This window comes from Austrofundulus limnaeus, unplaced genomic scaffold (assembly GCF_001266775.1).
Source record: "Austrofundulus limnaeus strain Quisiro unplaced genomic scaffold, Austrofundulus_limnaeus-1.0 Scaffold307, whole genome shotgun sequence".
Taxonomy (NCBI): Eukaryota; Metazoa; Chordata; class Actinopteri; order Cyprinodontiformes; family Rivulidae; genus Austrofundulus; species Austrofundulus limnaeus.
The window spans coordinates 463,236-472,987 of record NW_013952709.1 but is presented as its reverse complement, the minus strand read 5'-3'; the positions used below and the strand labels follow the sequence as shown (position 1 = coordinate 472,987).

At 38.8% G+C, this 9,752-nt stretch overlaps 1 long non-coding RNA gene across 1 annotated transcript; it reads right to left on the bottom strand.

The window, feature by feature from the left end:
* Nucleotides 1-422: 422 nt before the first annotated feature.
* Nucleotides 423-2,200, bottom strand: LOC106527054 (uncharacterized). The gene is made up of 3 exons (XR_001311334.1): nucleotides 1,994-2,200; nucleotides 1,399-1,570; nucleotides 423-1,067 (listed from the first exon to the last, which is right to left on the bottom strand). It is a non-coding gene; the product is annotated as an uncharacterized LOC106527054 (long non-coding RNA).
* Nucleotides 2,201-9,752: the final 7,552 nt, after the last annotated feature.

Sequence of the window (9,752 nt, the reverse complement as noted above, 5' to 3'; positions counted from 1 at the left end):
AGCTGTTAGAACTCAGCTTTATTCAACTCACGTGCCTGGATGTACAGCGCATGCTCATAAATACAGCGCACTACGGAAGGCCATCTGTGACATCTCACTACAGTCCCTCACCTGTCTCTAACCTGTAATCAGCCTCCTGCACAGGTGCTGTCATCATCCCTCAGTGGACTGAACTGCTCTCTTCTTTCTTTTTGTCCATTCATCGTTTCTGTTCAGCTGTCAGTCATCCTCCCTGGAGTTCTGCYRTGGTCTAAGTTCTTTTGCTATGCTGGCTTTTGGTTTTCTGTTTAAAAACATTTTATTTACTGAGTTCCTCCTGCCTGCATTCTGAGTCCAGCCCCTCTGTGACTGCAAAATATCAGAATGCAACATTTCCTGTGATCATCTTCATTAGTGATTAAAGAAAACTAAACAACTCAGGATTCATTCATGAYTCAAGCATTTATTTGATAACAAAATTTATTTATCAGAGCACAAAGCAAAAAAAAATGCAAGAAATGTAGCACAAACTGTTCTTAGGAACAAAAAGTGTTCAAATAAAAATGTTGCTTTTATTTATTTTGCACGGCTTGCAGCAAAAACATTATTCGGGTTTTAAAAAGTCTCCATCAAACTGTCTTTTTAATAGCGATGTAATTTTAAAGAAATTTTCTTTTTTGTTTGATGTTTGGCACATTCAAATTTACTGCAATAKTTTTACTCAATATTACTGAGCCCAGTAAGAAAAAAAAACTGAGAGTGGAAGTCACTCGTCTGAAGATTGGGACTGGGGGACCCCATTTCTGAGTGGTGGATTACTTTGGGTTCTTTGAATATGAACAGGACAGAAGTGTTTTCTAACAGTCTCACAAGACACAGTCACATATTGTTGTGTTGCTTTTGGGGCTTCAGTAACTGAGCCTCTGGTAACTCTTACATTATACACCGATATTGGTGAAATACTGGTAAACAAGTCGCCATCCTGGTGTACACCATCACCGTTGCAGATCTTCACAACAGCAGGTCGATTCGCCTTCTTTATGAAGGTCTGAAAATATGTGTGTTCGCGTCCCAAATCTTTCAGGCGTCTGAAAGAATAGATCAAAGCTCAGTTTTATTCACAATGTCAAATTATTTCAATAAAAGTTCAACAAATTCAACAAAAGAAACAGATTAAAACTGTTTTTTGCATTTAGATCAGAGGAGCTGTGATTAGTCCAAGTTAAACTGTTATTATAAGTGTTAAAAAAGTTTATTGGTTTAATAAAATCTATGTATTACATGTATAAAATGTGCTACATGTTTGACATCCGTGAAATATTTCAGTCAAAAACATTATTTGATGCAGAATAAAGAGAAAGTACAGATAATTATAATAAAATATCCTAATGAATGAGATGAATAAACTCTGAAACTCACAAATTCCATTCTTGAACTGAGTTTGTTTTAAAGTTGGTCTTAATGATGTGATTCTTATTAAACTGGTTGAATCTAGTGTTGCCCGTCTGGGTGACAGGACATAGTTTTTCCGGGTGCAGAGTGAAGGCAGAACTGCAGATGATGGTGATCAGCAGAACAATCTTCATCTTGTCTAAAGTGACAGAAATAAAAATAAACTGTAGTTTTCAGCTTCCAAATTCATGAACAGTAAATGTTTTACTGAATAAAATATTCTTGTTAGAAGCAGCAGATTTTTAGTCAGTTTTGTTTTGTTTTTTGTCTCTGTGTGTCCCTGTGATGGACTGACAGTCTGTCCAGGGTGTCCCCTCCTCTCACACAGAGACTGAAGGAGACACCTGCTCCCTGTAGTCCAGGAAGGAAATTTTTTATTAAAGAAAATCTGCAGAAGAAAACTGAAGAAAACCCACGTGTGCACAGAGAGAACAGAACATATGTAACATTATTTTCAGCATTTAACAAGATAAAACTTCTGTGGGTCAGCTAAATGTAAAACAGATCAAACAGATTCTGCTGTTTGATAAAACTCAGTATTTGTTAATTATTATTTCCTCACCTTTGCTGATGAGTCTTTTCTCTGYCAGAGATGGATGTGAGCTGAAGCTGAAGGTCTTCAGTAGAGGATTGGATCTGATGCTTCTTTTTATACAGTTTGGCCAAAAACACCAGTCATTCTGACTCACAACAACCAACCAATAAAAAACAGAATCTCATTTCTCAACTTTTGTGTCAAAAGACAAAAAAAAAAWAGAGGAAGAACAAAAAAACCTGCTTCACAGGCARCTGTTTGACACAAATTAAAACTTKTACTTCTGTAAATGAATCAGCTGTTTGATTTATCTCTCTGTCAGCATTAAAACTTGTTTTTGAGCAACTCTTGGTTCTGCTTTAGATGCTTGTGATACAAACACCTTATATAGACACTGAAAGATGCTCTTTGAAGAAATCAATAATAACATATTCGTGCATCATTGTGGAAATTTTCTTCATCTGCTCTCTGTGCAGGGTCACATGGAGCTGCTGTCTCCAGCAGTAGATGTGAGAGGAATGAGGTAAACTCTGAAAACATTACAGGTCTTATTTGTTATAGAAACATTTATCATCGCTTTTGAACTCATTCTCACTTTTTTCTCAATAAAATGCAGCAGAAATAAGCTTTGATTTGTCTTGTTTGTGTCATGATTCATGTTTAATGGTTCTTTTTGTTAATATTTTTTCAGACTGTTTTTCCTTGTCTTATTTTCTAATTTCCTGTTTTCTGTTTCCTGTGCCATGTTATCCTCAGCCAGCTTCTTAGTGTGTTTCCAGCCTGCCACACTCACCTGTTCATAATCTGTAATCACCCAGGTGCTTCCACTCTCCAATCATCCTCAGTTGTTTTTAACATGTGTCTTCATTGCCCTGTTGGATCTTTGCCCTTTCCATGTACCAAGCTTTGTTCTCATTTCTTGTTGTGATATTTTTGTCTTTTGTTATTTAAAAAACTAGTTTTTGTCTTTTCATTCAAGTCATTGAGTCTGCCTGCATTTTGTGTTCCACCTTACAATATGCTGACACTTTGTCCATGCAGGAGTGTGAGAATCTTTGGACTCCAGACTCACTCTGTGGTTCTCATTTAGAGCTGATGGTTAGAATGAAATGTGGGCTGAATACTAGAGCAACMTGAAGATAAGAGTGGTTACTGGCAGAACATGCAGAGCAACAAGCTGTTTTACATGAAAGTGTTCTGCAGTTTCTCAAGAGCCATGTGTGTTCCTGGGGGGAAATTTACATAACTGCTTTAAAATACTAAATTTTATCTTTTTTTTTTTTCAAAAAGACCCTCCAGCCCCTCAGACGCTGCAGATCCAGTAGCTGAAAATTATGAGTTTGTTCCAAAACTTTGTTTGTTGCTCAGTTGTCCGACGTGGATGTTTATATTTTTATTGACTCTCTGCTCAGAGGCATGAACATAGGATTTATAAATCGAGGACATCTGCTGGAACAAGACTTGAACTTGTAAACAAGATTAATAGGTTGCATTGGAGGAATCAAGGATTAAATTATGCAGGATAACACAAAGATCTCAACTTAATCTTTAATCCTAGTTTTGTGCAGCGGACCCCTGGACTTGGAAGATTTCTCACTAGTGTTTGATGACTGCACATAAATAAATTAAATAAACAAAAATAAATTTATTGCTTTTTTTTCCACATGAAAGGTGTAAAAAGTCTCTTCCAGCATCACTATTTTTCCTGTTTTTGTTTCTGACACTTGTGGACCTATCTTTGGCTCTTTAGACAATAATCACAAACAGAGGAGTCAAAGTGAAAAATTATATTAAATTTGAAAATGGAAGAAGATTAGTGATTAAATCCATCTTTTTTCATTTAAAGCAGCTGGTTACAGTCTAGCTCAGTGCTTGGTACAGGTACTTAGTACTCAGTGCTTCTAAACTTTAATCCAAACATCATTAGATGTCTGTTTTCATTTCTCTTTTAGGGTTTTATTCAACATTGTGTCTGCTGGTGTGTTTTATTGACTAACTCTGCAGCACTTTGCATTTTTAATGGATAAACTCTTCATAAATTGTGCTCAAATAGKTTTTACACATATTGTTCAACAGGATCTGAACACTCGGTGCTGTTAAATGACACAATGCTAATTATGCATTTAGAAATTTCACAATTTTTCTGTTTCATGAGGGGCAGCACGGTGGCTCAGTTGGTAGAGCTGATGCCTCTCAACATGAGAGGGTAGATGTTGTTCTCATGTTCTCTCCAGGTGCTCCGGCTTCCTCCCACAGACCAAAAACATGTGTGTTAGGCTAATTGGTAACTCTTTATTGTCCCTAGGTGTGAGTGAATGTTGGTTTGTCTATGTGTCCCTGTGATGGACTTGCGACCTGTCCACAGTGTACCCCGCCCCTCACACTGTGACTGCTGTATATGGGCACCAGTGACCCTGAAAAGAAGAAACGGTTATAGATGATGGATGTTTTTTCATAAGTTTTCTGTGAATTTCATAAGCAAAATACTAAAGTGTTAGTTCATCTCACAGTGAACATCTCACTTCCTTCTGAAGARGGAGTGTCAAATCATCAGTTCTGCTTTAGATGATTGTGAAATAAACTCCTTACAGACACTGACAGAGGCTCTTCAGAGGAATCTATAACCACAGCATCATTAAATGGGTTTTGTTTCTGTCAATTATAACATTATTACAGCTGCTCTTGACTGCTACAGGTACAGACATGTAAAACTGTTCTAATGTCCAAAAACATGGACATTTTGGACATTTTCTCTGCTCTGTTTYTGTGCAGGATGATGAGGAGCTGGGGTTAATCTCCATCAGTTATTGTGAGAGAAGCCTGATAAACTCTGAACATCTTACATAGAAACAACCATTGACACTTTACCTTACACCTGGTGATCATTTAGACTGAATAACACCTAACATGCTGAACTCTGGTGTGCTGGAGGAAACAAGTGGACCTGAATAAAACCTGGTAGGCACAGGGAGAGGTTAGAARCAGAGAGGAGCAGCAGGTGGGAGGTGGTCCTGTGACCTGCAGCTCAAACTCCTGTCTGACCTGAAGTCATTTCAACTTTTTATAAAACACCTGATCGTCAACAAACTTCATGTTTTATCACTGTTCAAACTTCAGCACTATTCCCTGAGGCTCATTGTTATCTATCTGAACTAACAGGTGGGCTCTCTTCATCTAAATCCATATTAGAGTTTTCTGCTTCTGCCGTTTCTTCCTCCTCCAACGTGTCTTCTCTGAATTCTAATCTCTTTCCTTGTTCCTGAGCTGCAGCTGCCGCTGAGGTTATTTTACACTGCCTGGACAAACTCAACCTCTGGCTGCACTCACCCTCATCTTCTGATCTATCTTTATTAAACAAAGGACTATAAGTTTTCTGTTTTTTTCTGAAACTCCTGCACTTCCTGATTAAATCTCTCCTCTTCCTCAGCTGTCATCCACCTGCCTTTTATAACAGCCACTACTTCTGTTCTCTTACCCTCTATCTGCAGCACCTGCCTCACSCTTTGACTTTTTCTGACTCCCTACAGCTGCAGTTCCCTTTCCCCTGGCTGCTCTTATCGTCTGACTCAAAAAGAATTACTGGTGACTTGCTTTGYCTTAGACTGGTCCCCATTCCTGAAGATGGTGACTATTTTACTGGTTCCTGCCTGTCCCATCTGGCCTGATCCTACCTCAGCTTCCTGTCCTGTTGGGGTTTCTGTCATGAGAATTGTTCCATTAGATATTGTAGGGTAAAGAGCCCTAACTGGTTTAGTGTTATGGTGAGTGGGGATGGATAAAGAATCCATATGAGCAGGGACCTCCTAAGTGGGCCCATTGCTCTCCCCAAAAAGACACTGGTCTTCATTCAAACCTTCTCGTCCCTCGGATGAAGGACACAAGGTTAGAAACACTCAGTGTTCTGAGCTTCTCAGGATCCATAAAGGGGTCCCCAAGAATTCTTTTCCTTTGACCACTCAGATCCAGGCAGTGGCCTAAGTAGTGCAAAGAGGWCTCTAATTCAAGCCACAGGCATCACACAGACCATTGTCATGGAGTCCCATCACCATTTTGTGGCGGTTGARCAGATTGTRCCCAGTTAGGACTCCAACCARTGTACTTWGAGTTTTCCTTGAYAGGGAGATGAGAGCTTTCCCAAACCTTAGATTTGGGCCTGGTTTGATGTTAGTCCCTAAGCTAGGAGGTGGGGTGCTGTAGCCAACACAAGTTTAGTATAAGGARGTGGGGCACCTGTCTTTTCTTTCTGAGCTGTCCCTATTGAGATGGTCTGTCCCTTGACAAAATAAAGTTAATGTACCCCATGCTTGACGCTCTGACTCTACCTTTTCCTGAGCCCTCTTCCACTTGGCCCTAGTAAGGAAATTACCCTCTGTCCCTTTTTGTTTAGCCTCATCTATTTCTGCAGTACGCTGTCATTTTTTTCCCAGAGTAACTTAGCTAGAGGTTGCCTGTCTGTTAGCCGAATTTCTTTTACTTTTAAAAGCTCATCTATTTGATCTGAGGCTTTCTATCTGGATTTCTCTTTGTCTTTAAGAGTCCTACTTTGTCCTATGGCAGCTAGAACATGTTCTTTCTGCTTGCCTAAGGTTTTCCAGACTCACTCTGCTGTAGGACTCACCCATCATCATTTACCTCGCTATCAAATTCACTATCCATCGTCACACTCAAGCACACACACTTTCATGGCCCTTAACAGTTTAATTTGTATCCCTTTCACACCCACTGGTCTTTCAAACATACTGAGAAGCAAAAACTCCCAAGAGTGATTGAACTCCTGAGATTATTCACCTCCCTTATGTTATTCATTCATATGAAGAAACGAGACTCTTTGGAATGACAGTACTGTCAGCCATGATTAGTAAATCCAATCAGGAAGCTTCTAGATTTTTTTATTAAAACTCTGTGTGGTTGTTGAGGATTTTTACACCAATCCACTGATCGATTTTATTTCCTTAGAGTCAATATTCCCCTTATTAACAAACACACAGACCAGTCTCTTCTTTCATACCGCAAAATTTGTACAAATCCACGTTGGAGCATATACTGTATAAGTGAAACTGTCAATTATACAATGCCACAGTCAACAGTGCATCCCTGGGGTTGGTTACCCTTGAAACTATGACCATCTTTATTAACACAAAAATGCAACAATCACAATTTAGCAGCGTTTCTGTGGGGCTGGTTACCCAAATAAAAACACAAAATATTCACACAACCCACAAAGTAATTGTAACACACATAGAACAATTTCAAAAAGCCTTTTCCTTACATGGACCTCTAACCAAAAATGTTTACTTCTATCTAAAAGACMCTCTTTGAACCTTATAACCTTAAATCAAACATTTTCAAATAAGATTAGGGTGTCCTGAATTCCCAGGCGTCTTCCAATCCCAGTGCACACTGCCATCTCTCCTTCAACAGGAGATCGACTTTAAAGAATTAACAGAAAATTAATTAAGATTACATGTAAAAACCCATCGAGTAGATTTGAAAATCTGGAGACGACTTTATGATGACTTCAAACAGCATCTAGCAATGTCTGACTAGTATTCCATCCTTGTAGTATTTATAGTGTGAAGACTTCCTTACATAAGGTCTAAAACACTTCAGAACATAAATGCATTACATCAACCAATAAACTTACACAATTGTTTCTCTTTAAATAAAAACACTGGTACATTGTGTACACGGGCCTACTGGCTGAACACCTGCAGATTAGTGCTGCAACTTTTAAAGCATCTAAAAGTACTTGTAACATTAGACATTATAAGACAAACATTCAGTTCAATTCAATTCAATTCAAAAATACTTTATTGATCCCAGAGGGAAAATAGATACTGTTGTGACTCATTTAACTAAAGAATTATTGTAGATGCTGATGGCTGTGGGCAGGAAACGTCTTCTGCAGCGGTCTGTATTACAGCGAAGTTGAAGAAGCCTCTGACTGAAGACTATTTTTCTATGACAGTCTGATGAAGAGGATGGTCAGGGTTGTCCACAATGTTCTTGATTTGATGTAAAATCCTTCTTTGCACCATCATCTCCAGAGGTTCCACAGTCGTCCCCAGAACAGAACCAGCCTTCTTTATCAAGTTGTTTAGCCTTAGGTGGATTGACTTCAGCTGTAAAAATACTGTAGGCTGTTCAGTTCCTATAATTAAAAAAATATATTCATATTGCCACACAGACTGAGCCATTTTATTATTGCTGCAAAGCATTTTGGGTAAATGATGATGTTCATTAAGTTTTCTGGTGTGAGGCTGTGTGTCTTATTCACCCTGAAGGGAAATCTGATAATCTGACAATCAGCTCTTTTCGGTGTTCATTCACTTTTCTCACAGTAAAATACAAGAACTTTTCAAGCATTTTCAAGGTAACTTATCAAACTTATCCAGTATCAATCTTTAGASCAGTCACTGTCTGTGCACCTTTCCCTGCTGATAACCATGGCACAAACAGCTTTCCCTRTATGAAGGGAGCCTATCAACAATCCRAATTGTTTTGCAACTGAATAAAATTCAGCAAGTTATTGTATTATGGGCATACAGAAGACAGAGGCACAGCACACATGACAGAACAATGCCAAGCCACAGCTATGGTTTGTATAATTCAACCATTTGCCAANAGAAAACCTCTCTGAGGACAAAACTTGTGTTTCCTGAAACAGCTGAGTGAAACTCTAGATTTGACTGAAAACAGGAAGAACTGGACAGAAAGGAGCAGAATGATGAGGTCATGAAGAACGACGCAAAAACTGCAGATTAGATGAAGATCAGATCCAACTGAAGAGATTAAATACTGTAAATACTAAATACTGTTAAACTGACTTCATCTGGAATATATTCTGACAGATTATTAAACACAATCTGGGTGAGTGGTGGTGCAGAGGTTAGAGAAGTCTGTCAACAGTAAGTTGCTGGTTCTAATCCCCCGACTGTTGCATCATAAATGTGGGTGGGAAAGGTGAAGCACTTTCAGCTGCTCCACTCTGAGCCCCTGATTCAGACCTTCAACCCCCCAGGTGCCAATGATGGCAGCCCCCTGCTCCACATGTGAACTGTAACTAATTGATTAAAGCATCAGATGTAAAAATAATGATCAAAAATGCGAGTTAGCTCACTGTGGTGACTGCTGATGAGAGCAGCTGAAAGTGAAAAAGAAAAAAAAACTCCGGTGGGGGGGCAGGCAGAACTAGGTGTGGCTCAGGTGGATTTTGCAACACAAATAAAAAAAGGTCAAAGTTCATTCAATAAAAAAAGTTTCTTTATGACCACATGGGCATCATGGTGGCCCTGAGCACAACTAACAAAAAAATAACTGAGCTCTACCTGGTATTTCCTGTATAGAAGCAGAGTCCTCTTTTAAACACTGAAAAGTACTGCATTTGACCGACTGTGAAATGAATACTACAGAAATACTATTAAAAGTAAGAGTTTTAGTCACTGATGAGTTGTGGTGWGTAGCCGCCATCTTGAATTATAAACTCTCACACATTCTGACAGTGAGTTCCTTCTGGAGGGGCGATCCAGTTTAAATTTACAAYTTGCAAATTCCCACTTCCCAGTATAACTTTTTTTATTACTACTTCCAAAAAAGTATTTTTAAACCATAGTATATACTTCTACTTAAGTAATGAATGTGAACACTTTTGACACCTCTGGTCAATATTTATTGTAGTCTGATACAAGCAGTCAGATTCTTTCTGATTCTCCTGCGTGCTTCATGTTAGACCTGTTGATAAGGGCTGATAGAAGAGAAAGTGTTTGATGCCTTCAGAGGTTGTTTC